Genomic DNA, 5,958 nt, shown 5'->3' on the forward strand with positions numbered 1-5,958 from the left:
GACAGGGAACAGCCTTACCTTAATGGAATTTACAAGTGATGTGCCTCATACTGGCACTTAATAAATACCTGTTGAATGAATTATTGAATGTGGCTAAGAAAACCATTCGAATATGATAAATATTTGTTTTATAAAAATTAAGTGAAATCAGTGAATGGAGGGGTTGCAGAATGCAGAATGTAAATTAGACAGGAATTTGTTCCAGCAGTCAAGGTTAAAATATTTCCTTATTATAACAAAGCAATACTGGGTAGGAGTGTTGGGTGATCACAACCAGAGGCTAGTACCTCTACCATCCACATGGCCTGCACTCTGCAGAGCACTGGTTAGAAGACAAGGGCCACCCCACCACTACCTCTATACCTTTCTGCAAATTATGACTCTGAGACCAAAGTATATTTTATCTACAAGTAAAAACTGAGACTCAGTCTCAGTTTATGGTGGCATGTTAACAATGAACCCAATTTCACCAAATGGAACAGAGGGTTTAGTCTAGAATAATGGGGTTGCATTTTAAATCCCATCTTCATAGATATTTGTAATATACTTCTTCTTTATGATATCACGTATGATTGCAATCCCCCAACAGGAAATATTGAGACAGAGAGAGAGAGATTTCAAGGAATTGGCTCATGCAATTATGGGTGCTGGCAAATCCAAAATTTGCAGGGCAGGCCAGCCAGCTGGAAACTCCAGCAGGAGTTGACGTCTCAGACTTGGGTCTGAAGGCAGCCTGGAGACAGCTCCTTCCTTCGTGGGAAGCTCAGTCTTTTCTCTTAATGCCTTCAACTGATTAGATGTGGACCACCTACATTATGGACAGTAATCTGCTTTACTCAAAGTCTACTGATTTAAATGTTAATCACATCTAAAAAAATACTTTCACAGCAACATCTAGACTGGTGTTTGGCCAGACAGTTGGGCATAATAGCCTAGACCACTTGACACATAAAATTAAGCATCACAGTTCCCTGCTTATCAACTTGATATTCATATACATCTCCATAAACCATAATTTCCAAATAAAGACTATAACAAAGTCATACTTCTGCCTAACATGATACAACTATCCTGTGTACAGCTGAAAGCACACTAACCCTTTCCCTAAGAAGAAGATCCAAAATCCTCGGGTGATATTCACTCTTCTTCTTGATATCCTGTAACTTTATGATGTAAAGTTAACAATACTTAAATACTATGATATACGGTTAATATATTTATGTTATATGATAAGGGGATAAGGGAGGGAAGAAAACAAAGGTAGACAGATAGATACACACATACAGACAGACACACATGCATACTTATATACATATACATATAAGCATATTCATAATAAAAAAAGCAGAAACACATAACAATTACAGTCCTCATTTCTGTAACTGGTCACATGGTCATAGCTGGTATTGATAACTACATCCAGCCAAGCAACTTGGCTGGTTGTGGTTCTTTTTTTCTTTCTTTTTTTTTTAATTGAGGTATAGTTGATATACAATATTATAGGTTTCAGGTATACCACATAGTGATACACAATTTTCAAAGGTTATACTCCATTTCTAGTTATCATAAAATATTGGCTATATTCCCTGTGCTGTACAATATATCCTTGTAGCTTATTTATTTTATACATAGTAGTCTGTACGTCTTCATCCTCTTCCCCCATCTTGCCTCTCCCCACTGGTAACCACTAGTTTTTTCTAAAAATAGGGGACGCTTCAAGAATTTGAGCATCATCCTTGTGCAGGGGCCATGCTAATCTCTGTATTATTCCAATTTTAGTATATGTGCTGCTGAAGCGAGTACTGGTTGCAGTTCTTTACCCAGTAGAGTGACCCCAACCTTCATTCATGAAGCATCTGGGCCATTAATAGACCTGCCTGAATTAGATTGTTGTAGTTTTCCATTGACTTTAATCCAGGGCATGTCACTAAGACAAGCCCTAAGGGATCTCGTGAATTCTAGACGTACCCTGCCTTACCGCCATTGTTTGTAGCAATCTAATTTCCTCTTGGTAATCAGAATCAATCACCCCAGCCAGTACAGTAACCTCCTTCTTTGCCTGTTAACTCAGAGGCATGGGAAGCCCAATGTGGCCAGGTGGCAGTCTTAACTTCCAGTTCATGGAATCACTGCTGTGTCCCTGGTGGATGCACTCCTCCCTTTGAAACTAAGACCTCTAGACCAGCAGGACATAAGGTCACAGGGACAGGAAGCAAAATTTTTGCCAGTGGATCACTAGAGGTAGTAGTGAGTGGTGCCCCTCCCATTTCTACTCCTCGATTCTTGGACCTGGACCCATGAGTCCTGGCTATGAGAGAAACAGCACCACATACTGGATGCCAATTTAGAGCATACACCACCTCCTGGAAAACTTTGCCACAGCACAGCAAGGTATTGCCACCTAGCTGTTTCTATAATTTTGTCTTCAAAAGGCTACTGATTTAAATGTTAATCACATCTAAAACAATACTTTCACAGCAACATCTAGACTGGTATTTGGCCAGACAGTTGGGCATAATAGCCTAGACCACTTGACACATAAAATAGCTTTCTACTATTCTATCAAACTAACTGCTTTGGGATGGTTGGAGAACACAAAAATCTAAGAGGGTAGACCACTGCCCCAATTCATTTGCCATGAAGTGAGTTCCTTGATCAGAAGCAATGCTGTGTGTAATACCATGATGGTGGATAGGACACCCTGTTCTGTGGCTACCAGTCCACCTCTTTCCCCAGAGACTCTTGTCATCAACCAATGGTCTCATGAACAATGTAGTCATGGTGGCAACATAGACTTCCATTGACCAAGGCTGACCTGGCTGTGGCCACCACTGAGTGCCCAATCAGCCAGCAGCAGAGACTAACACTGAGTCCCCCAAATGGCACCATTCCCAGGGGATCAGTCAGCTCTCTGGTGGCAGGCTGATTACATTGGATTACTTCCATCATGGGAGGGCAGCGTTTTGTTTTTAATGGAATTGACACTCTGGATAGGGATGTGCTTTCCCTGCATGCCGAACTTCTGTCAAAACTACCATCATCCGTGCTTTGTGACCACCTAGAAGGGTGGGACAGGGAGGGAGGGAGGGAGACGCAAGAGGGAGGGGATATGGGGATATATGTATACGTATAGCTAATTCACTTTGTTATACAGCAGAAACTAACACAACATTGTAAAGCAATTATACTCCAATAAAGATGTTAAGAAAAAAAATTCACCAAAACAAAACAAAAAAAAGTACCATCATGGACTACTTTGCTAAGGAACACTATCTCTTTGCAATATTTTGTAAAAGAATATGCATAGCACTGAAACAGCAGTTACGACCGTCTCACTCAACTTTCTTTTGTGACCAAAAATCTACGACTCTTAACAATGTAGTAGTTTTAATAATCTAAAATGAAAAAAAGTCTTACTCATAAATGACTACTGATGATAAACATACTATCAGCAATGAGGTACATCTGTAGTACTAAATTGAGTGCTATATGCAGTATGCTTTCCATCAGTGTATATAATGGGTTGTCAGTGCCAAGCTGAGAAGTTTTGGATCCCCGCAGGAATAATTTCAAGATTTCTTTATAGCATGGTGGAATTCTGTAGGATTTTATAAAGAAAAAGATACCCAGATTTTTTACTGAGCAAATTCTCCCAGTGCATTTGGCTTGATTTCACTGTTGGCTTTCCCTTGATTTTTACTAGGTTTTTCATATGCTAAATTTTAAGTAGGGACATTTTTGCAATTCTTTAAGAAGTTTTATTTTCAGTCTGCTCCCTCCTAAAATAATGTTTTTTAAATGAACCAAAATGATATATTTTATATAGCATATTTTAAACAAATAGTAAACAAATTTTTGGTAATAGCATGTATTTTCCAGTACTGTGCTATTATACATACTACTCTGTTTTCTTTAAATTTGTTGGGGTTTTTTTTTCTTCCCTTTAATATACCATTAACTTGTGATATTCTTAAATACACCTGAACTCTATTTTGGAATGCTTATGCTGTCTTCATGAGACATTCTTTTGCTTTATTTTTCCTGCTCTTTTCCCTTCCCTACAAATTGTTTCTATTCTACTCTTTGTCCCATTGGACCTTTCTCGTATATTTTTATTGCTTATTTACTTTTAATCTAACTCTGTAACTATCTTTTCCTCCAATTCTGAATGATTTAAGCAAAATCTATCAAGATGAGTTTTTCTCTTTTACACCAATGTTTAACCAGTCTTTATTTGTCATTTCAAGGTACCCTCAAATTTGACCTCAATTTCAAACCACTTTCCACTTGCTATTGATACAACTGTGGTGTTCATCTACATTTCACTTATACTTCTAATTAAACAAGAATTATTATATTTTTTAACTTGGTTTAGATATAATGCAATAAAATACATTCTATTAACATGCGTGAGATTCGATTTCAACATGTTCCTTGTTCAGAGGAAGCCTGTGCACGTCTCTGTCACAGCACAGATGGCACTTCATATTTACTGGAGTACTTTTCTTCCTACTACTAGATTGTAAGCCGCTTGAAAACAAGGAGACTTTGTAAATCTCTAGTGTCTGGCACAGTGTAGGTTTTTAATGAATGAAGAACAAATGAATAAACAAATGAATGAGAACTGTTAGCTGTTTAATTTCAGTGGTCTTTTCCAAAACAATACTTCCCCTGCCAGCACCAAATGACACCAAATAAAATTTCTTTCGCGAAGGTCAAATCTTTTCATTTCCCAACTGGACTTATTTTACAACAAAAATATCCTTAGAAAAACACACTCGTTTTAACCTATTCACCCAAGGCAGAAGTTGTCAACCCTGGCTGAAGAAGAAAATCACATACCCATCCCAGTAAAAATAAATTAGGAGCCCCCAGGTGATTCTCAAGTGCAGGCAAGGTTGAGAACGGCTAGGCTAAGATAGAAGTAACTGGTGGCAGGTTCTAAGGTGCAAGGAAAGCAGAAAAATAAGGTCCTAATGAGTTGTGGCAGAGTTCTTTGTTGGAGGCGGGGTTTGGGGGGCAGGGAGTTTGAGATGAGCCCAGCTCTTCCTTCAAGAGGCTGGGGGTGGCCGGAGAGAGAAGTATTTTTAAAACTATCTATTGTTTTGAAAAATTAAGAGGAAAGTTTATATGTCGTTTCTAAAGAGGCAAACTTTGAAGAGGAAAGAATTTAAAATTTAAATTTAAAAATGAGGTCAGAGAGTCCAACAATTGCTAATAAAAGGGCCCTTTGAGTTTCTTGGGCTTTTTACAAAAATACTCCCCAGGCTCGCAAATACCGCAAGCAGATTGGGTATACAGACGAAGAGAAAAGCATAAAGAAGAATAAATGTTGACATAACAGAACCTGAGAGAAGAAAAACTGTTTTAAAGAATTAGTCATCCCCCAATTTGTGTCTATACTATAATTGCAACAACATATAAACTATATGTGAATATGTTTTATTTTATTTATTTATCTATTTATTTATTTTGGCCACAGCGGCTTGCAGGATCTTAGTTCCCTGACCAGGGATTGAACCTGGGCCCACAGCAGTGAAAGCACCAAGTCCTAACCACTGGACTGCCAGGGAACTCCCAACTATATGTGAATATGGATTGAACAACAAGAGTGAAGATGTTAGACAACTGGCATGTTTAGGTGTACTGAACTTGAAGCCTGAGGTTCTAGTTCCCACTTTGCTACTAATATGCTGTGTTTCCTTAGGCAGGTATGTTCACTTCTCTGGGGCTCAATTTCCTTACCTGCAAAATGAGGGAGTTGAAAGCTTGAACTGAATCAGTGCTTCTTGCAAGGTTTCTCTAAAAGATTAGCCTGAAGCACCCAGTGTAAGTCCAAATCTTTTCGAAGTCTCCTGTTTTGCCTTAAAAGTTCACATACTGGGATGTGAATTATATCTCAGTAAAACAGTTTTTTTCAAAAAGTTCATGTACTTTTTACTCCTTACTCTTCTTGTG

General features: G+C 38.4%; 1 non-coding gene across 1 annotated transcript; it reads right to left on the reverse strand.

Annotated features, from left to right (window-relative positions):
- Nucleotides 1-1,699: 1,699 nt before the first annotated feature.
- Nucleotides 1,700-1,803, reverse strand: LOC132508450 (U6 spliceosomal RNA). The gene has a single exon (XR_009536589.1). It is a non-coding gene; the product is annotated as a U6 spliceosomal RNA (small nuclear RNA).
- Between the last annotated feature and the right edge of the window lie 4,155 nt (nt 1,804-5,958).

Source organism: Lagenorhynchus albirostris, chromosome 17 (genome assembly GCF_949774975.1).
Source record: "Lagenorhynchus albirostris chromosome 17, mLagAlb1.1, whole genome shotgun sequence".
In the NCBI taxonomy this organism is placed as follows: Eukaryota; Metazoa; Chordata; class Mammalia; order Artiodactyla; family Delphinidae; genus Lagenorhynchus; species Lagenorhynchus albirostris.